At 43.6% G+C, this 23,847-nt stretch overlaps 1 protein-coding gene across 2 annotated transcripts in view; it reads left to right on the top strand.

The window, feature by feature from the left end:
* DLGAP2 (DLG associated protein 2) overlaps positions 1 to 23,847 on the top strand; it is a 547,630-nt gene that overhangs the window by 209,396 nt on the left and 314,387 nt on the right. The window lies entirely within an intron of this gene.

Here is a 23,847-nt window from a genome sequence, read left to right as displayed (position 1 = left end):
TATATTCTTAATCATTTTTCAAAGCTCATAGTGCACAGTCTTGGCTCAAGTGATTTGTTTAATCTGTTAGTTTATTTCTATGGGTAACAGTAGTTTGAGCATGGTATTAGAAATGATGCTAACACAAGAAATATGCACTCTTTGCTGTGCTAGGTACCATAATGAATCAAATTAAACTGAATAAAGCGCAGTACATGCTCCAGGCAGAAGAAAATTATCTTATAGGACAAATATTCTATTACAGTAAAAATGGAAATATTTGCTCTTTGTTCACTTTTTGTGTGTCTGCCAGTATATTTTGGGATATGATACAAAGGAGAGGCACCTGAAGACCTCATCTGGGGGAAAAAGGACATTGCATAACATGAATGAAAATGAGTTAATCTGTAAAAAGGCACATTTTCATGTTTAGTGTAACTTAGAGTACTAAGAGAGGCTCCATTTTAATAGGTGAAATGAATAAATTCTGCTTCTGAAACAAGGATAATTAGACAATAATATTGGTGCAAAGGAAAGCACCAATTTTATTTTTTCAGTGACAGTTTAACACCAAGGTGAGACCTTGGATTTACCTAAATAAGCACTGACGTGAATCAGAGGTTTTCATTTTTTTCGAAAGATAGTTCATTATTGGAGCAAAACTTCACGTTCTATTGCTGTTATTATTATTATGTTTTAAATGTTAAAAGTAAAACTGTCTTCTAACACAGCTATCTGGAACCTTTCTATCAAAAGTAATCCAAAATACTGGCCATGATGGAGCCACTTGCAGCCATTTAACAAAACTTGAAAGCTTGTTTATGCACTGGCAGCTTGATTTTTCTTTATGTGTATGCTCGGAATAATTTCTGAAAAGCACAGTAAATCTTTCTGCATTTTGGGGTGGGAGGAGGAGAAGCTAATCAACACATTCAGGAGAAATAAGGATGGTATCTGATGTGATAAGTCTTGAACTTTTCCAACTAATGAAACAATCAGGTTCATAAGAACATTTTTATCTGCTTGTATTGATTTTATTAATAGTCCTGAGTGGTTTGTTTTGATGTTTTTCCATTCCTTTTATCCATAAGCTATAGTAATAGTTCGTGTGCTTTTTCATATACTCTAGTTGACCTAATCGTTTAAAAAGAAAAAGAATAAAACGGATGTTGGGTGGTGCTATGCAGCACATTAATAACTTTACTAATAGTGAAGCTGTGTTTTGGATTAATGCTGTTATTGTACATGCTGACCGATTTTCCCATTTTGCACACGTGAATTCAACAATTCGTGTTCTTAAAAGTCAATGGCAGAGTTCACTAGTCTTTTTTAAATAAGTACTCAATAACCCAAACCCTTCACTTTTATGTGCTTAAGACAAATCTGTCAAATCATGAGTGTGTATCTATTGTTGGAGAAACCTCCGTTATGTTGGTACTCAGCTGTTTAGATAGTGAGAAACAAACTGTTGGGTATTTCTTCAGGTGGACCAACTAACTCTTGAGTGCAGCGCTGCTGGTATGCTAATTGCTAAATCTTAGCTACAGTTTTTACAGTATACCTATCAAGTTCAGAAAATATTAGTGAAAAGGATTTGCAGTCTGTCAGTTTGGACTTTTTCTGTGCTTGTGTGTTTGCGGTCTGATCTCCAGGTGCTGAACAAACTCAGTGGTTTAAACCATAGGATTATGGAGCGGTGTTGGCTGCTCTTGAGTTCAGATTGCTTTATACTTTCCTAACAGTCTCGATGAAGGGGCAAAAAGCCCACATACAGATTATAAATTTTCAGCATTATATGATTTTATTTTGCTGTGGTTTGAGGAAAAATGTATTATAGGGAGAGACTCGTGAGAGTTCAAAAAACACTAAGGTTGGCAATTTTACTTGAATTTTCTGCCACCCTCCAAGAAACCTTATAACATTGTTGGACCTTTAACATGACAACTTCTCCCCCATTTTATCTGCTACACCACCCTGCCTTTCATGCTGGTTTAGTTACATGGTATTATCCCATTTCTAACCACTATGCACCACATTGCTCTGTCAGATTCAGGGATGGAATTGCATTATTCCTCATCACCAGTATTCTACTGTGGGCTAATAATTAATTGTGTCGCATACAGGCAAGTTTGTGTGAAGTCCTGCTCTGTCGGTTGATCTAGAAAAGGAGCTTATGCCGACTTCTGCCGCTGAAATATTAATATCTTAAGTTAGGGGTCTGAAGGTTAAGGGATTCAAACCCTGCTGCAGTTGTGTTTGAGGGGGATGGAAAAGATGTATGTGATTCCCAGGATGAAAAGGCCACTTCATAACAGACTTTTAAGTTAAAACCTATTATCTGTAAGTGAATCCATGTTGTATTTGTAATTTACCACACATTTTGTTTCTACAATTAACTGTTCACTGTACGTGCAATGTTTCCTTCTCTGAGCCTACAGAGGACGAGAGACTGAGACAACACGGACCTTGAAAGCCTGGTTCTTTAGCACAAACTGTAAAGACTCAGTTTTTTATATCTGGAGCTCATCTGTTCAATCCCTGTTACTGTGTAAGATAGCGATTGTTGCATTTGCAGGTGTTCCACATTGACATGTTTCATTGTTCAGGGTATTTATATGGGTAGGAAAAGGGGGAGTGCATTAGTCTGATCTGCTGTACAATGCAGAGATTCTCCCTCTATTGCTGCAGCTGCTCCTGGTGACATCTAATTTCCAGATGTCCATAAGAGGCTAAAGGCTGCTTGGGGAAGTGAGCAATGGTGCTGATTCCTTCACAGAAGTTCCTTTCTGCCGACAGGTTGTTGGTGCGAAGAGGGTTGCTCTTTCTGTGTCATTTTGACTAGATAAATAACCTCTTTCTTTAAACCTCCCTTTGGAAGTTTATCAGAACTACTTCCAAACATACCTTCAGACTACACTTCCAGACAGATCTAGAAGAGCGGGATCTTGAAGGACCATAGGAGCATCTGTCATGATGTTGCATTTATGCACATATGCACAGAAAAGGTTGAACGAAGGCCTTAGTTTGCTGATGGAATTTAAAGGTACAGGAAACTCTGTCTTAACCAGCTTTCTATCATCTGGACCTCTCCAGTAACGGTCATTTTAACCACAAGTAAATTTTAGTTATGTTTTCCATAAGTACAGTATAGTGAAATTAAATACAAATAAATACAACAAATACAGTTTGTTTACAGTGTACAGTACTACTATTGTTGGTAAATAAAATACTCTGCATACATTTTTGTTAGTTTATTAATATGTAGGGTTATGCATTGCTAGGTATGCCTCTCTATTATCCAGAATATTTGAATATCCGGCAAACTTCCAGTGCTGGGGCTGCTGGATATGAAAGAGTTTAATATACTGTTTTTCCATGTTTTCAAATAATTACCCACTGAAGAGTCACTGCCACTTTTGTACATCAGTGAGTTTAAGGAATACATATATGTTTCCATATTCACAAGGTTGGGGTGTGAAAAGTGGGGGATGTGACATTTTGTAAGGGGGGTGCAGCATGATCAGCTCCCTCCCCAATCCCTCCACAGCTTCCGCTGCCTCCCCAGCTCTGATTTCTCCCATGCGGCTGCTGCATTTCTAAGTGAACGCCCCCCACCCACTGCCAGTGAGCCAATCAACATGCACAGAGGACGAGAGTCAGGTGATGGGGCAGCCAGCCAGTTCCTGGATTGAAAAGGTACACTCCTGGGGTCCTCCCTGCAAGCACCCGTCCCTCTTCAGTGCTCCCCTGGAGCCTCCTGGCACCCTTTTCCCAAGCATCTCCCCACATCACTTCCTGTGGTCCTCCCACAGTCTGGGGAGGCACCTAATTACAGTGAATGGGGGCATGACCAGTTTGCTCACCCCTCCACAAGGTGATTTGCATACATGAGGTCATATTTTGATATATTTTTTTAATTCTGAACATCCCGTATTCAAGGATATTCAATGAAACTATGCACAGTTCCCTTCAGAGCTAGGGACAGAAGAAGCAGAACATAATATATCATCCTAGGTTGCTGTCAACTCTGCCAGAGAAGCAGGATGAAGACTTTCATTAGAGCAAATACAAACTATTGTTAGTGGTTCATGTTGCACAATGCATATCATGGAGATGTTGTTTGTTTAAGGGCTTGTCTTAAATAATGCTGAAACTGAACAATGAAATTAGCCATGATCTGCTACATCTGGGGCATATGGAAAAGGACTGAGATATGAGGAGGGAGTGGGAAAAGAAGAAATAATATACCATATATTTGAGAGTAATGTTAGAGGTGGTGGGTATGATCCTGGTCTGACTGATGGGATCCATGTGGGCATGGCTCTCCAAATTGGTTGTAATTGCAGGGGTCTTGGTAACTAGGTGCTCCCCTTCCCTCTTGGTCACTGCCTGTGACATGTAAGAGTGCATCTTGGTATCTCATTTTCATAGCCTGTGGCACATACTAGCTTAGTCTCCAGAAAGCTGTGATATTTTATACTGATTCAGGTTGTTGGGCTCATGCAGGAGTAACTGGGTAGGATTTAATAGCCTGTGATGTGCAGAAGGTCAGGCTAGGTAATATGCCGGTTATTTTTCTCAAAGAAGACATAGAAGAAAGAGAAGGGATGTAGAAACAGATTGCATATGCAATTCAGACTCCTGGGCCATTTCTACACAGACCACTTCCTTCAGAAGTGGCATGCTAATTAACAGAGCAAAAGATGCTAATGAAGCGCGGGTGCAAATTTGTGGTGCTGCTGGTCCCTGCTCCCACCACTTTAAATGCTGCAATGACCCAGAAATCCCATGGCAGGAAGCTAAGAGGACGGAGGCTGTGATGCCATGCAGCTCTGCCGGACAGACCGCACAGATACCCCAGAAGCAGCCACAGGCCTCATGGCCAGTAGCCAGCCTCCCTGGGGTAAGAAGGACCCCCCCCAAGGAGCCAACAGAGGGCAGATAGGAGGCTGGACAGGGCACAAAGTGTAGGACCCCCTCCTGGGCTGAGCCAAAGCTCCAGGACCTCTTGGGGCTCTGGCAGGAGGAAGAAGTCCTGAAAAACAGCCCAGGCCACTGCTGCAATGCCCCCACTTTTGCCCACCAGGCCAATGGGCTTGCCACTAGAGGCCACCCTGTGTGGACCTCCAAACAGGTCCAGTGCAAGGTAAAGGAACTGTGTCAGGGGTATGTGCAGGCCCAGGACAGTACCAGGTGGTCCAGACAGGCCCCTGCCAGCTGCCACTTTTACAGGGAGCTATGGGAGCTCCTCATGGGTGAGGAGAGCTACCCACCCAGCAGCCCTGTGGACACCATGGCCCCAGAGTGCCCATTGGCCACAGGGGGGAAGATGGGGCCTTGCGATGAGGAGGCCAGACCCTCTGGCCAGGCCAGTTCCCTGGAGCCGCAGGTCCCATCCAGGGACGAATCGTCCAAGGAGTCCCTGGTGGTAGAAATCCCTTCCACCTCTTCCACCTGGGCTGACCTTTTAGAGGGACCCCTCCAGAAGGTGCTCCACATGTCGCATGCCTGGTGGGGCTGGGTGACCCCCAGCCACACAGATGACAGCCAACCCCCAAATGGCCCATGCCCAGGGCATGCCCATGGCCGGTGGGAACACCTACAGGTGGCACCTATCTCCCACCTCACTGGGCAGTGCCGCTAGCCACCTGCATGCACCAGGGACCCAAGAGACACTGCTGGACCCAGACCATCCACCACATTGTGGTGGAGTCCCCCATGCCTATTTGCGCCTTTCTCCTGCTAGCTGTGGCTCTGAGTCGGGGGGCACAATAACACCCGCCACAGCCACCGCAATCCCCAGGATGTGGCCTGACCCATGGATGACGTGGGCCATGGCAAACAGAAACACTACCCCCACCCCAGGGCCCTGCGCATCTCTCAGGTCAAGGGCAGGGCACTTGGGCACAGTGGACACGGGGCAATGCCTTCTGGGCCGCTATGGGTGACTGACTCTGCCTTTCGCTCCCTGACCTCTGTTACAGCTGTGGCAACCAACGGCGGGGGAAACCCTGGCACAGCTTCTGGGCTGGCCAGCCCCAGCCAGCCTAGAGGGGACCTGGAGCCCAGAGCCGGGTGCCGGACCTGCACCACTGCTCGCACCCCAGTGGGCTCATGCCTGGCGACATTGGCACCATGCCTGGGATGAGGAGGCCGCGGCCTAGACAGCTGCCCTCTGACACCAGAAACCACAAAACCCCTACACCAGACCCCTCTTGGCCTGGCCCCCTTGCCATCCCTGCCCATGGCCTCCCTGCTGCCCTAGGGGCCCTTGCTGGCCATCTCCCAGGTGACATGATGCCAGCCATCTTCTGGGGCCTTGCAGCATGGTTCCTGGTGAAGGCAGGGCTGGCCGAGCCCCCCTCTCACCCGTGACAGGGCTCAGGCCAAAGACACCCCCCACCAGGGCCAAAGCTGAGGCCCCTGCCCTTGAGGCTGAGGCCACTGCCCCTCCCAGCCCTCTATGCTTCCAGTCCCCTTCATACCATGACAGGCGCCCTGCGCATGGGGCAGAAGGGTTTCTTGCAGCAGCCAGGGGCTCATGGCCTGCCTCCCTCTCCCTGGAATAATGTACCCATGCCCCTGGACCTGTCCCCCATCCTAGTTTGAAGGCCCACACACAGTTGCAGCCCCCCAGTGCATGCTTGACCCTGTCCCCCATCCCAGTTTGACCCCCCACGTTGATTGCCGCTTCCTCCCCCAGTGCATGGGTACTCTCAGCACCCACGGAGAAAGACTCTGCTGTTCCACATTGTTATGTTCACTTGTTTGTTAATACAAGTTTGAGCTGTTGAGAACATCTCCATGTCCCATGTTTTGGAGTGGTGGGAGGCCTGTGTGGGGTGCCCATGAGTGGGTCATTCTGCCCCATGCTGGAAGGCCTCCTGGAGGGCTTCCTGGATGTGCAGCCCTTCATGGTCTAGCCATTGGTCAGGGGCTGCAGTGGGCTGCTTGTAGCCAGGTCTGGCCTTGGTCATCCAGCCCATGCAGATGGTCCCCTCCCTGGCCTCAACCAGGTTGTGGAGGGCGCAGCTGGCTGCCACAACCCGGGGACTCCCACACTGAGGCACCTGAGGAGGCACCTGAATCTTGCCTTCAAGCGCCTGAAGGTGTACTCTATCGGGTCGCATGCCCATGCCAGGCAGGCATTGTAGACCTCCTGGGAGGTGGTGAGGTGGCCCATGTAGGAATGCATGAGCCCGGGCTGCAGGTGTATGCTGGATTGTCCACAATGCACAGTGGTATGGCAATGTCCCCGATGACATGTTCTCACTGGGGGAAGTAGGTCCTGGCCTCCATCCTCTGGGCTAGGATGGAGGTCCTGAAGATGCATGCATCATGCACCTACCCTGGCTAGCCCACATAGATGTCCATGAATTGGCCCTGGTGATCCACCAGGGCCTGGAGCTCCTTCCTGTTAATGAATTAGCCACCGCTGTGTGCCAGAGTGTGGATGGCAATGTGTGTGCTGTCGATTGCCCTGAAGCAGTAGGGGAAGCTGAGTATGGTGGACCCTGAGATGGCCACATCCAGATCCCTGACACAGACCAGCCTCTGGAAGAGCTCATGGTTGATGGCTTGGATGTCTTGCAGGAAACGGAGAGAGGGCAGGCTCGTGGGTGTGACCAAGGGTGCCCCTGCCCCCTCCCTGGGTCCCTTCCCTTTGCCCCTTCCACATGCCTACTCCCCCAGCCCCCCAGCCCCCTTGCTGGGCCTGTCCAGGGCATTTCCTGGCCTGTTCTTTCAGAAGAGGCTACACAACTGTGTGGACATGCTCTTCCAAAGGGATGGGTAGCTCTTTCAGATCATGTTTTAGGTGTAAACACAATCTTCCAGAAGATGATCTTCTGGAAGATGTCTTCCAGAGGATCACTGTAATTTAGATGCAGCCCTAGAGATTTTTGCAGTGAGATTAATCAAATGCAGTAAAAGCTTGGATAACTGGTATCCGCTGAGGCCAGCAGCAGCAGGGCTGGTAGTCCCAGCTCAAGTAATGGGCACGTTTGATTATGTAGCAACTTCAATTTCGCAGGAAAGCAAGATAATAAAGCTTATTCTATATTAACATAAAAATGCTAATAACTCGTATAAACTGACTCCACTGTATTTCATCAGATGTATGCTTTGAATCTACTAGGTATTCACAAATCAGTGAAATAGAATGGAGCTCTAGTGATCCTGCATGTCTTTTGTGAACTAGCCCATTACCTGACAGACTAGCTGAATAAATCACTTCTTCTGTGTTTCTTTCGGTGCATCTTGACATGGCTCTTTCATAGCTTATGAAAGCAACAAATTAGCATGTTTTCCACATTATCCACTGAGCCTTGTTTTTGTGTGCATGTGCATTTTTGTTTTGTTTTTTTGATGTGATGTGAGATGAAATGTACTGCTTCCTGTTGCTTTCTTCTGTAATATATGTATCTTACGACAGTTCATGGACTCTGCTTTGGTTTTTATGCAGTGCTGTCTAATAAATTACAATAATTTTAATATTTTAAAACTGTGTTGAACAGCATCTTGGTATTGACATGATAGTCCTCAGATCTGCGTTTTGGTGCACAGAAGAGGTGATTTATTCCACTAGTCTGTCAGCTAATGGACTAGTTCATGAAAAAAGGCCTCTCTGCAGCTGATTTTGCGAAAGTGCAGTCTAGAATATTTCTCAGACTACTGAAACAGTAGTGGAATCTCCCAATATTTGTATTTTATGCATGAATTATTCTGAAACTTGATAAATGTTTTCTCTACATCAGATCTTTTGGTAATTAAACTAAGGATCTCAGAATGTACGAAAATGCTGCACTATCATGTTGCCTGGCTATACAGAAAGATGATGGATGTGGTTTAATTAGGCACCAACTTTAATCTTAAATGTCTTGGAGCACCTTGCAGATAAAAGTATGGCTATGTCTACACTAGCCCCAGAACTTCAAAAGGGGCATGATAATAAACCTAAATGAAAGATGCTGATGAGGTGCTGCCATGAATATGCAGCACCTCATTAGCATAATGGTGGTCACGGGACTTTGAAAGTGCCGCTTTCGATTGCACATGGCTCGTCTATATGTGGGTCCTTTTCAAAAGGACCTGCACACTTCAAAATCCCCTTATTCCTATTTGGTGTGCAGTAAGGTTACTCTAACTTCAGGACTTAAATTAACCTAGTGATGAGAGCTTTAAACTAGTTTTGAATGAGTCAGGTAACCAAAGCCCACAGGTAAGTCAAAAATGTGGAGATCTGGGAGAAGGGTCAGAATTTGGGGTAGGAGGGAGAATGGACTTTAATAGCAAGGAAAAGGGAGAGACAAGCAAAAGTTGGTGGGAGACCAGTATCTTATATATCTGTATACCTGTATACTAAAGTGAGCAGTATGGGGAATAAGCAGGAAGGACTTGAAATTCTAGTCAATAAACACAACTGGGACTTGGCATCACAGAGAATTGGTAAGATAATATTCATGACTGGATTGGTATTGAAAGGTACAGCTTGCGTAGGAAGGACAGGCAGGGGAAAAAGGAGGAGGTGTTGCCTGATCTATGAAAAATATATGAACTTTAGTTAAAGTTAAGATGTAGACAGGCTACAGGCTTTTCTGACTAATGATAAGGGGGTAAGAAAACAATGATGATCTCATAGTAGTGAGTGTCAATACACAGACATAAAAACAGTACTACCTAATCAGTAAGCAGTGAAAGAGACTTTCTTAAAAAATCTAACAGAATCATCCAATGCACAGGACTTGGTGATGATGGGAGACTTCAAATATGGCAGCGATCTGTCAGGGAAAACACAGCAGAGCACAGAATATCTAACAAGCTTTTTGAATATACCTCAGACAATTTTTTATTTAATTTCAGAAGGTCATGAAAGCTACTAGAGGAGAGTCTGTTCTAGATTTGATTTTGACAAATCGAGAGTAAGTGCTTAAGAACTTGAAAGAGGAAGGTGGCTTGGGTGAAAGTGATTCTGCAGTGGTAAAGTTCATGATTCTATGGAATAGTAAGAGAGAATAGAAAAATAAAGACTGGATTTCAAGAAGGGAGACTTTAGCAAACTCACTGAGTTTGTAGATAAGATCCCAGAGGATGCAAGTCTAAGAAGAAAAAGCAACTAAAGACAGTTGACAGTTTTTCAGAGAGAGATTATAAAGGCTACGTCTACACGTGCAGCCAACATCGAAATAGCTTATTTCGATGTTGCGACATCGAAATAGTCTATTTCGATGAATAACGTCTACACGTCCTCCAGGGCCAGCAACGTCGATGTTCAACTTCGACGTTGCTCAGCCCAACATCGAAATAGGCGCAGCGAGGGAACGTCTACACGTCAAAGTAGCACACATCGAAATAGGGATGCCAGGCACAGCTGCAGACAGGGTCACAGGGCGGACTCAACAGCAAGCCGCTCCCTTAAAGGACCCCTCCCAGACACAGTTGCACTAAACAACACAAGATACACAGAGCTGACAACTGGTTGCAGACCCTGTGCCTGCAGCATAGATCCCCAGCTGCCGCAGAAGCAGCCAGAAGCCCTGGGCTAAGGGCTGCTGCCCACGGTGACCATAGAGCCCCGCAGGGGCTGGAGAGAGAGCATCTCTCAACCCCCCAGCTGATGGCCGCCATGGAGGACCCGGCAATTTTGACGTTGCGGGACGCGGATCGTCTACACGGTCCCTACTTCGACGTTGAACATCGAAGTAGGGCGCTATTCCTATCTCCTCATGAGGTTAGCGACTTCGACGTCTCGCCGCCTAACGTCGAAGTTAACTTCGAAATAGTGCCCGACGCGTGTAGACGCGACGGGCGCTATTTCGAAGTTGGTGCCGCTACTTCGAAGTAGCGTGCACGTGTAGACGCAGCTAAAGGGGCACAAAAGCAAATTATTTCACTGCAGAGGAAAGCTAAGAAACACCTCAGAAGATTTCTTTGGCTGATGAAGGAGGTCTTTAATGATCTAAACCAGGGATGGACAAAGTGGGGATTGGGCCCCCGCGGAGGTCATGAAATTTCATAAGGAAGACACAGCACGACTGGCTTCTGGATCTCAGACTCAGCCATCTCATTAAAAATGTTGAAATATGTTACTGTTTTGGTGTCTGTGTATTCACACTTATATACCAATTACTGAAGTTTTTGCATTCTTCATACTTATTTTCTTACATGTGTCAAATGGAGGGTGGGAGTTTGTATTTCATATGAACATAACTGATATTTCTGTTGGTTTGGATTACATTAGATAGGCTAGGGGGCCCTGCTAATTGCAGGTATGAAATGTGGTGCCTGATGTAAAAAGTTTGCTCACCCCGATCTAAACATCAGAAAAGCACCCTACAAAAAGTAGAAACCGGGTGAAATTACAAAGGACAAATGTAAACAAAATAACACAAGTGTGATGGGGCAAAATTACAAAGACCCAGGCACAAAACAAAATCAAACTGCAGTAAACTCTTTCCTATCCGCAGCCCCAGGACCGGGAAGTTGCTCGATATTCAAATATTCTGGTTAATAGAGAGATATACCTAGCAATGCAGAACACTAAAGAAAAAGAAGACTAGATATTAAGAAACAAACAAAAATGTATGCAGAGTACTTTATGTACCCACAGTAGTCGTATTGTACACTGTAAACTTATACTGTATGTATTTGTATTTACTTTGATCATACTGTACTTATGGAAAATGTATCTAAAATTTACTTGTCGTTAAAATTCTACTTATTTGAGTGTTCCACATAACAGAATGCTGGATATGAAAGAATGTACTGTAGCTAGAGACATAATGGGTAACAAGAAGACATTCTACAAATACAAATATATGGCCAGAAGAAAACCAAGGACAGGGGGATAATACTCAATGAAGAGGGAAAAACAATAACAGAAAATGTGGAGATGGCAGAGGTGCTTAATGGCTTCTTTGTTTCAGTTTTCACCAACAAGGTTGGTCAACTGGATGCCTAACAAAATGAATGACAGTGAAAATGGGATGAGAAAAGAAGCTACAATAGTGCAATAACAAGTTTAAATTACTTAGACAAGTTCGATGATTTCAAGTCACCAGGGCCAGATGCAATGCATTCTAGAATAATCAAGGAGCTGACTGAGGAAATATCTGAGTCATATCTGAGTCTGAGCGAAGAGGACAAGGAGCTGCAGACAGGGGAGTTTAAGAAGGAGTTTGGGAGGGAGTTTGACAGAGGGAGGCCTATGATGGTTAGAAAGACCTGTAAATCCTGTGCCAGCACTACTACTGTCTCCTCCACCTGTGCCTGTAGCCAAACAGACTGCCTGACCTTGGATGCCTCTACCCAGATCCTGGTGTGGCTTTGCAGGGACTGTGGCTTGCAATTCCCACTCACTGATATCCAGACTGGGGGCACTATCCAGTGTAGAAGGTGCCTGCTGGTGGAATCTCTCAGGTGGCAGGTGGGAGAGCTACAGGAGGAGGTAGCTAGGTTGAGGAGTATCTGACTCCACAAGCAGTTTCTGGATAGTATTCATGTGGAGACAGCTGAGGTAACTGTCCCAGTACACAGGACAGCTGATAAACCACTGGTGGAGGAGGAGATAGATCAGGGTGGGCACTGGCAGCTTCTTACTTCTGTCAGTAGGCAGTGTTCCACCCCTGGTCAGAACCCTCCCACCGTGGTACTAGGAAACTTATACGCTGCACTTGATACAGGAGACAAAGAATCACCCGTAAAGCAGAGGAGAAGCCTCGTACCCCCAAGGCTGGGAAGTCTGCTGCTACCACTGTGAGGAGGAAACGTAGAGTAGTGGTGGTCAGGGACTGTCTTCTGAGGGGGACGGAGGCGCCCGTCTGTCACCCTGACATTTCATCTAGGGAGGTATGCTGTCTGCCGGGGGCCCATATCCGAGATGTTACGGGGGCATTGTCAAGGATTATCCAACCCTCTGACCACTATCCCATGCTTCTCATCCATATGGGCACTAATGATACTGTGAGGTGTGACGCTGAGCAGGTCAAGAGTGACATCAGGGCTCTGAGGGCACGGGTGAGGTAGTTTGGGGCACAAGTGGTATTCTCCTCAATCCTGCCTGTCAGTGGTAGGGGCCCAGGCAGAGACAGGTGCATCCTAGCGGTGAATGCCTGGCTTCGAAGATGGTGTCACCAGGAAGCCTTTGGCTTCCTCGACAGGGGGATGCTATTCCATGAAGGACTGCGAGGCAGAGATGGCGTTCACCTTTCAAGGAGGGGAAAGATTTTATTTGGACACAGACTGGCTAACCTAGTGAAGAGGGCTTTAAACTAGGTTTAGTGGGGGCAGGGAAGCAAAGCCCACAGGTAAGTGGAGAACATGGAAACCTGGGTGATGGGTCAGAAATGGGAGGCAGCATGGGCAACAATGTCAGGGTAAAAAGAGGGTCAGGGCAAAACAGGGAGGCAAGATCAAATCAATATCTTAGATGCCTCTATACAAATGCAAGAAGTATGGGTAATAACCAGGAAGAACTGGAAATGCAAAAAAATAAATACAACTATGACATCGTTGGCATCATGGAACCTTTGTGGGATAATACACATGATTGGAATGTTGGTATTGAAGGGTGCAGCCTGCTTAGGAAGGATAGATGGAAGAAAGTGGGGAGGTGTTGCCTTATATATCAAAAATGTACAAACTTGGACTGAGGTGGAGATGGACGTAGGAGATGGACGTGTTGAAAGTCTCTGGGTTAGACTAAGAGGAGTAAAAAACAAGGGTGATGCCCTGGTAGGAGTCTACTACAGGCTGCCTACCCAGGTGGAAGAAGTGGATGAGGCTTTTTTTAAACAACTAACTAAGTCATGCAGGGCCCCGGATTTGGTGGTGATGGGGGACTTCAACTATCCAAATATATGTTGGGAAACTAATACAGCAGGGCACAGACTATCCAGTAAGTTCTTGGATTGCATTGGAGACAATTTTTTATTCCAAAAGGTTGAAAAAGCTACCGGGGGGGGGGGGGAAGCTGTTCTAGATTTGATTTTAACAAATAGGGAGGAATTGGTACAGAACTTGAAAGTGGAAGGCAGCTTGGGTGAAATTGATCATGAAATTGTAGAGTTCACAATTCTAAGGAAGGAAAGAAGGGAAAACAGCAAAATAGAGATAATGGATTTCAGGAGGGCAGACTTTGGTAAACTCAGAGAGCTGGCAGGTAAGGTCCTATGGGAAGCAAAACTGAGGGGAAAAACAGCTGAGGAGAGTTGGCAGTTTTTCAAAGGGACATTATTAAGGGCCCAAAAGCAAGCTATCCTGCTGCGTAGGAAAGATAGAAAATATGGCAAAAGACTGCCTTGGCTTAACCAGGAGATCTTGCATGATCTCAAAATAAAAAAGGAATCATATAAAAAATGGAAACAAGGACAAATTACAAAGGATGAATATAGGCAAACAACACAAGAATGCAGGAGCAAAATTAAAAAGGCTAAGGCACAAAATGAGCTCAAACTAGCTATAGGTATAAAGGGAAACAAGAAGGCTTTTTATAAATATATTAGAAACAAGAGGAAGACCAGGGACAAGGTAGGGCCATTGCTCAGTGAGGAGGGAGAGACAGTAACAGGGAACTTGGAAATGTCAGAGATGCTTAATGACTTCTTTGTTTCAGTCTTCACTGAGAAGTCTGATGAAGGAATGCCCAACATAGGCCGTGTCTACACTAGCCAAAAACTTTGAAATAGCCATGTAAATGGCCGTTTCGAAGTTTACTAATGAAGCACTGAAATACATATTCAGCGCCTCATTAGCACGTGAGCGGCCGTGGCACTTTGAAATTGATGTGGCTCGCCGCCTCACGGCTCATCCAAACGGGGCTCCTTTCTGAAAGGACCTATGAGCAGATGGGAATAAGGAGACTTCGAAATAGCTGGGGTCCTTTCGAAAAGGAGCTCCATCTGGATGAGCCATGCGGCGGAGAGCCGCATCAATTTCGAAGTGCCACGGCCACCCGCATGCTAATGAGATGCTGAATATGTATTTCAGCGCTTCATTAGTAAACTTCGAAATGGCCATTTGCATGGCCATTTCGAAGTTTTTGGCTAGTGTAGACATAGCCATAGAGAATGGTAGTGGGAAAGGGGTAGGATTAGAAGTTGAAATAAAAAAAGAATAAGTTAAAAATCACTTAGAAAAATTAGATGTCTGCAAGTCACCAGGGCCTGATGAAATGCATCCGAGAATACTCAAGCAGCTGATAGAGGAGATATCTGAGCCTTTATCTATCATCTTTGGAAAATCATGGGAGACAGGAGAGATTCCAGAAGACTGGAAAAGGGCAAATATAGTGCCCATCTATAAACAGGGGAATAAGAATAACCTAGGAAACTACAGGCCAGTCACCTTAACTTCTGTGCCAGGAAAGATAATGGAGCAGGTAATTAAAGAAATCATCTGCAAGCACTTGGAAAGTGGTAAGGTGATAGGGAACAGCCATCATGGATTTGTAAAGAACAAATCATGTCAAACCAATCTGATAGCTTTCTTTGATAGGATAATGAGCCTTGTGGATAGGAGAGCAGTGGTAGATGTGGTATACCTAGACTTTAGTAATTATTTGATACTGTCTCACATGATATTCTTATAAAAAACTAGGCAAATACAATTTAGATGAGGCTACTATAAGGTGGGTGCATAACTGGCTGGATAACCGTACTCAAGAGAGTAGTTCTTAATGGTTCTCAATCCTGCTGGAAAAGTATAACAAGTGGGGTTCCACAGGGGTCTGTTTTAGCACCGGTTCTGTTCAATATCTTCATCAACAATTTAGATATTGGCATAGAAAGTACGCTTATTATGTTTGCAGATGACACCAAGCTGGGAGGGGTTGCAACTGCTTTGGAGGATAGGGTCATAATTCAAAATGATCTGGATAAATTGGGGAAATGGTCTGAGATAAACAGCATGAAGTTTAATAAGGACAAATGCAAAGTGCTCCACTTGGGAAGGAACAATGAGTTTCACACATACAGAATGGGAAGAGACTGTCTTGGAATGACTCAGCAGAAAGGGATCTAGGGGTTATCATGGACCACAAGCTAAATATGAGTCAACAGTGTGATGCTGTGGCAAAAAAGCAAACATGATTCTGGGATGCATTAAAGGTGTGTTGTGAACAAGACATGAGAAGTCATTCTTCCGCTCTACTCTGCGCTGGTTAGGCCTCAGCTGGAGTATTGTGTCCAGTTCTGGCCACCGCAGTTCAAGAAAGATGTGGAGAAATTGGAGAGGGTCCAGAAAAGAGTGACAAGAATGATGAAAGGTCTAGAGAATGTGACCTATGAAGAAAGGCTGAAAGAATTGGGCTTGTTTAGTTTGGAAAAGAGAAGATTGAGGGGAGACATGATTGCGGTTTTCAGGTATCTAAAAGGGAGTCATAAGGAAGAGAGAGAAAACTTGTTCTTTTTGGCCCCTGAGGATAGAACAGGAGGCAATGGACTTAAACTGCAGCAAGGGCAGTTTAGGTTGGACATTAGGAGAAAGTTCCTAACTGTCAGGGTGGTCAAACGGTGGAATAAATTGCCAAGGGAGGTTGTGGAATCTCCATTGCTGGAGATATTTAAGAACAGGTTAGATAGATGTCTATCAGGGATGGTTTAGACAGTACTTGGTCCTGCCATTGGGGCAGGGGGCTGGACTCGATATCCTCTCAAGGTCCCTTCCAGTCCTAGTATTCTATGATTCTATGATTAGATATTATCTTTGAAAAGTCATGGAATATAAAAGAGATACCAGAAGTCTCGAAGGGCAATGATAGTGCCCATCTATAAAAAGGAAAATAAGGACAACTGAAAGAATTACATATCAGTCATCTTAACTTCTGTACTAGGAAAATTAATGGAGCAAATAATTAAGGAATTAATTTGCAAAATTCTGGAAGATAATAAGGTGATAAGTAACAGTCAGCATGTATCTGTGAAGAACAAATTGTGTCAAACCAACCAGATAGCTTTTTTGACAGGGTAATGAGTCTTGTGGATATGGAGGAAGCAGTAGATATCTCTAGAATTCAGTAAAGCTTCCAATACAGTCTTTTGTGATTTTCTCATTAACAAACCACAAAAATACAAACTAGATAGAGTTACTGTAATGTAGCTGGGAAATGGGTTGGATAACCGTTCCCAGTCAGTATTTATCAATGGTTACAGTCATGCTGGAAGGACATAATGAGTAGAATTCTGCCGAGTTCAGTTCTGGGTCCAGTTGTGTTCAGTATCTTCATCAACAGGTTAGCACAGAGAGTACACTTATAAAATTCAAGGATGATACCAAGCTTTTTGGAAGGTATCTCAAGTGCTTTGGAGGATATGATTAAAATTCCAAATGAAATGAAAAACTTGGAGACACGCTCTGAGGTAAATATAATGAAGTTCAACAGGGACAAATTCAAAGTCCTCCATTTGAAAAGGAACAATCAGTTCTACACATACACAATGAACACGACTGACTATGAAGGAGTACTGAAGAATAAAGATCTGGGGATCATAATAGATCTCAAGCTAAATACGAGTCAACAGTGTGACACTTGGAAAAAAAAAAGCAAACATCATTCTGGGATATATTATTTGGAGTGTTGTAACCAAGACACAAAATAATTCTTCTGCTCTACTCCACACTGATTAGGCCTCAACAGGAGTACTGTGTCCAGTTCTGGCCTCCACATTTCAGGAAAGATGTGGCCTAATTGGAGAGAGTCCAGAGAAGAGCAACAAAAATGATTAAAGATCTGGAAAACATAGCCTATGAGAGAAGGCTGAAAACAAGGCTTTATGTAGTCTGGAAAAGAAAAGACTTACAGGGGACATAATAAAAACCTTTTAATTACTTAAAAGACTGTTACAAGGAGGTGGAAAAAAAACCTCTCAACTTCTGATGATAGAACAAGACATAATGGGCTGAAAGTGCAGCAAGGGAGGTTTAAGTTGGACGTTAGGGAAAAAATCCTGTTGGCGTGGTTAAGCACTGCAATAAGATGATAATGGAGCTTGTGGAATCTCCATCACTGGAGATATTTAAGGACAGGCTAAAAAACCACTCGGGGCACTCTACATGGAGCTGTTCTCTTGGCAGCTCCATGCTAATGAGCAGTCTCTCAATTGCAAATGGCTGCCTATTAGCATAATCACACAGCTAATGTGCATAACCACATGAGATCTTGGTGCTGTCAGAAGCTGCTGTCAGCAGTAAACAGGTTGTCTATATGTACCTCTGCTGACTAAAACCCCCTCTGTCACCAGTATCTTATGCCTGAAAAAATTCAGGCATAAGGGCCTGGTGACAGAAGGGATTTTTGCCAACAGAGGCGTGTCAACACAGCCTGTTTACTGCTGGCAGAAAATGCTGCCAGTAGTAAAGATGCCTTGTAGACATGCTTCTGCCGGCAACAATCTCACATGGCTATGCTCATTAGCCATGCAATTATGCTAATGAGTAGCCATTTGCAATTGTGAGACTGCTATTAACATGGAGCTGCTGGGAGAACAGCTCTGTAGATGTGCCATAGAAGTGGCTTAGATAGCGCTTTGTCCTGCCATGAGTGTTAGGGAACTAAACTTGAAGGCCTCTCAAGGTCCTATCCCATCTTCTGAGTCTATAAATTCTGGTTCACAAAGTCTCTCTTTACCTTTACATGTTGCTTGTTTTGATGAAAAATTCAGTACTGTTCAATATGTCAAAATATATAACATTCTATACCAGTGGGCTTCATTTCTTGAACTCCTGATTCAATGTACTGGTTATTCAGGGACAAACCAATTAATTTGTGCAAATGAAATGTAACCCCAATCACAGAAAGCCAGGTCTATCCATTCATTTCATGTCACTGGTTTAAATTAATGTACATTTAACCTGCTGTCATTTGAAGTCACTGGAAAAAACCCTGTTTCATTTCAATAGTTGGAAAGTAGACTCAATGGTGTGCATCCTGCAAACAATGAGGATGTGTGTAACATTTATAAGGTGCATATTCCTATGGACAATAGTGGATCTGTTCATCTGAGCAAAGTTATACACATTCTTTAGTTCTATTCATGTCAATCAGACTATCAGCATGAATAGAAATTATATTCATGTTTAAGCATTTGCAGGATCAGAACCATTATGAACAAGAACAATTCCACCTCCAAAATGTGGGTAGTGAAAAGCAACTTTGGTTCAAGAATAAATTCTTTGGTTAGCTGATTGCTGATATTCTGCTATTTGTTGTATTCACTTTTATTTTAAAGTGTGACAGTACTGCACTATTAAAGGGCTCGTGGGGGATTTCAAGTCTCCTTTTAATATGTCAATTCTTACTTCAGCATTTTGTTGAAAATTCCGAGCAGGATTAAGGTAGTTCTTTGAAAATGCAGCATAGTATCTGACTCATTATTTATTTAAAACAGTGTGAATAGCCTGCCTGTTTGAAAATTATGTGTTTTCCCTTAAATGCCCATTCCAATACACTGAGGTGCTCAGGTTTATCTTTTTTTGAGTGGCAATGATTCTCGGACTATGTAGAGCAGCAGCTTTTAACCCTACAGTTTACACTGTAACATCTTTTGAATTTTCCCTCAGTCTTGTTACTTAGTGTATCGTCAGTACCCCTGTTCAGCCTTCCGTTGGCGAGAAACAGCATGTGTCTGTTGAAAATATACACAACCTCTAGGGTGGCAGCAGAATGGGAGAGGAGCAATGGTACTCAACTCATAGCCCAATCAGGACACACTGGCAGCCCACGTGACATCCTCCAGGCCATGCAGGTAGTATATATGTTGTGTTGATGCAGCCCGCATAGAGAGTTGCAGCAGATTGAGTAGAAGCTTCTGTGCCACTGAAGGATGCTGTGCTACAAGAGAATAGCTTTCCACTTTGTGCTATCCAGTTAATCCAGCTTTACTGGCAGAATTCTTCAGCAGTGAGGTGCAAAGCTGCTGTCTGTCCCTTGGTATTCCGAAGAGTATCAGATGAAATGTTTCTGAACCAGTGAGTTATGACTCTGAATGCAGGTGTTGAAGAAAGCACAAAACGCAATCCAGAGGTGTTGTGAGGGTTCAAAAATGTGATTACAGTCTAAAGCAAAGTAAATCTCATCCCCATGCACACTTACCCTTCACAGTCAGGCATAACCCTTTTGACACATATATATGAATTATTTAAGGTTCTCATTGATACACTCCTTACTCTTACACTGAATGTAAGGATATTGTGGGCATTTTTATTTGAATACGGGGTCATGGACCTCAGGTGCTTGGGAAACACAAACTAAGTAAAAGAATCATATATTTTACAGCAGACCATGAATTAATTGCAATGACATTTCCATACAGAAATACTGGTGGATTCTCCTAGGGCCAGTTCACACAAATTTTAGATAATTTAGAGCACCATTCACTTCCATGATCCATGAAAATTCTGCACTTTCACCCTGTGCAGAACTATTATCAGGCCCCTGGGCAGGAACTTCTGTGACAGATGACGCTTTTGGTAAATATGGGCCACAATATTTTTAGATATAAAGGAGTTCATATTAATGCAATGAATGTGCAAAAGAGGTTAATGCAAAATTTGAGTGTAAACAGTGATTGATAAAATGATTCTGTTATAATGTACTAAACATTTATACAGTAATAAAGGTTTTATAGAAATTACCTTTTGGGATCTCGCCGTAATATCATATGTCAAAAAAGCAATATTCCAAAATATTCCAGTCTTTGCACTCAGAGTTTTTCAGTTAAGATTATGTATAAACTAGTAGCACCCACGTTCTCCATTCACAGTGCCACCCCCTTGCAGGAACCCTCTCCAAACACAGCAAGTACTGCGCAGGGGTTTTACAGCTACCTCCTCATACCCCTCCCTTTCATGCTGTTAGTGGCCAAGGGCACCCTAGGAAATGTAATCACTTCCCTGATCCAGGGCCAGCCCTCTGGGTGGGGGAGTTGGCCAAGGAACCACATTTTCCAGGATGCCTGGGTTCCCCCATCATGCACAGTGCAGCAGGGAGGAAGGGAGAGAAATTGGACATGGTGGAGGGGGGCTACATTTGCACCCTTTGCACACATGCACACACACACCTATAAATGGGACTGATTATTGATATTAATCAAGGTAATATAGAGAGATGGACTTCAATATGTGCACTAGAATTTTAAAGTGCATACCTTCAAGCACAATGATTTTGATTTACAGATTTTCTGACTCTTTCCCTTCAGCTCTCCCTTCCTCTTTAGACATGAAGTTAGTTCAGACATCTAGTAAAGTGTGAGAACCAGAATTTGTCTGTGATAAGCTGTGACAAATAAGTAGCACTGGATAGGTAGTTGAAACTGTACTGTATTTTGTAACTGACTGCCTATTATTAACATAAGGTATAGGATAGAAATGACTGTTAATTTCAATGGCTTTGCACAGGTCCATGATATGCATGCTAGTGCTCCATTTAGAGTATTTAGAGCAGTTTTACTTGAATCTGAAAAAAGTTATGGTTCCATTTTTAATTTGACTTGCAAACCTAATATGTTCATTTTAAAAATAGAAGATAACTTTCTAACCAGTACCTCAGTAACATTTAGGTGCGATGTGAGAGTCAGTGTAGATTCTTTCTCGCATAAGGATTCAGCAGGCCATATTAGGTTTCCATTTAACTTTGTGCAAACCCAATATTATTTCCTCAGTGCCACTTTTACAAATCCACTAACTTCACTGAGTTTCTAGAGGCGTAACTGTTAGGTAGTAAACTATTTTGTTGATGTTACACAATGGGATGTAGTTCTGCTCCTTTTCTCTTACCTTAGTAAACTCTTCAGTCATGACCATGAAATATATTTTCTCACAGATATCTCTCAAATAAATAAATGCAGCAGATGGGTTGACTAAGAAAAGGAGAATAATTTTTACTTGGTCACTTTTTTGGAGTGGACTCAATCAATTAGAATATAGCCTTTTATTATATTTAAAATAAATTTTGTACTATGATATTACACCACCATAGATTCATCTCTGGTGGCTACAGTTTCAAGTTTAACAGAGTGAAATCACCTCTGCTACTCGTTCTAGAGTTAGTCTTTAGGGACACATGAAGACCAACAATAACGACCACACATCTACTCACAATTACACATCTAATCTGTTTTTCAAGTTTTATTGAAATTTCAATTCATGTTATGATTACGGAAGCATATAGAAATTCCATACAGAGGTATGCACATGTTACAAATATAATTATACTCACATCTTTAACAATAGTGCTAAGGTCTGATGGGTCTCTCATGACATGATCATCAGTAGAATCACAGTTCCTGCAAGAGTTTCCCGTAAGGAGCTCAATTTTCCCATTCTGGGTACCCACTTTTTATAATATGATTCTTTCTATATCTATATTCTGTACTTATCCGTAAGTATGAACCCCCTTTCCTCTTATAGGTCTCTGCGCCCTGGAGACTTAAGGACACCGATTTACTCTAGGCTATATAAATTCCCTTTAGTCTCATTAGAATTGAGAATCCTGTGGTTGAGACTCATGTTGGATATAGGTGTTCCTTTACAGTATTTTTATTATCTGTTAGTAACCTTCTGGGTCATTTTTTTCATGATATTACAACTTGGTACCTCTTTTCCCATAATGTGAGGCCATTATATTATTTTCCAGTTACTTGCTTAGGTCATCATTTCTTGTCTCCAAGCCCTAAAATATCTAAGCTAGACTCTTGCAGGCCTCAGACTACAGGTTCCTGCATGTCAGCTTCTCTTACTAATGCCTACTATATGACTGAACAGTGTTTATAAGAACCTTATATTTTTATACTCCTATAAATTAATTCTAACACACCATGAATATATCTAACATAATGTATTGATTAATCATAACATCACAAAATATATGGGTAAGACACTATAAAATAATATGCTACAAGAAACATCTATTATTACACTCCTGTTCATTTGTGTGCATTGCAATACGAACTTTTTATATAAGGGGCTCCTGATTAAAACATGGGAACACATTATATCAGGGTGAGGAAAATACAGCCTGTGGGCCAGATCCAGCCCACTAAGCCACCAGATCAGACCCACTCCCTGCCTTCCACACCCGACATAACAATCAAAGCCAGCTGTAGGGGACATGTGTTCTCTGGGTGTTGCTTGCTAGGACGCTGGCAGGGAAGAAGCAAAGGCAGGAGGCCTCTGCATACTGCCCCTACCTCTAGCAAATCTCACAGCCCCCATTGGCTGGAAACTGGCCTATGGGAGCTGCTTGGGCTGTGCTTGCAACACACAGAGTAGCCCTAACAAGGGAAACATGGCTCCCACAGCCAGCTACTGTGAGAGGCATGCAGGGGGCACAGAAGGCAGAAAGCCTGTCTGAGGGTCCTGCTGAACTGCTGGCCAGGAGCTGCCTTGGTAAATGAGTACCAGCCACACCCTGCCTCTGGTACCCATGTCCCCAGACACAACCCAAACACTTTACACTTCTGCTCCTGCACCCGTGCCCCTCCTAGACTCTGCGCCCCAGTTCTTTGCCCTAGTCACAACCCAAACCCCTGCACCACCTCCTGCAACCCTGCCCCAGCTCACAACCCCCTCTCAGACCCTACACCTCCTCCATTGATATCATGAAAGAGTGTAGCTCTTCAGCACTCACCAGCTTCTTAGTGACACCCCATAAAAAAATTATTGCCAACCCTGCCTTACGCTATACGTATTTATTTAATGTTAGATTTTCAGTATACTTTTTCCTGACAAAAGTTGAACATTTTTTGCTCACAGATGCTTCTGAAACCCCAAATATACATCTTTCAAGTCCTGTCAATAAATGGTTTTCTACTTTTGAACATGCGGTATGTCTGCATTTGTAAATCAGGGTCAGCTGTGTAAAGAATGCAGCTGAAC

This window comes from Carettochelys insculpta, chromosome 3 (genome assembly GCF_033958435.1).
Source record: "Carettochelys insculpta isolate YL-2023 chromosome 3, ASM3395843v1, whole genome shotgun sequence".
NCBI classification, from domain to species: Eukaryota; Metazoa; Chordata; order Testudines; family Carettochelyidae; genus Carettochelys; species Carettochelys insculpta.
The sequence above is the reverse complement of the archived record's forward strand: the minus strand, read 5'-3'. Positions and strand labels throughout refer to the sequence as shown.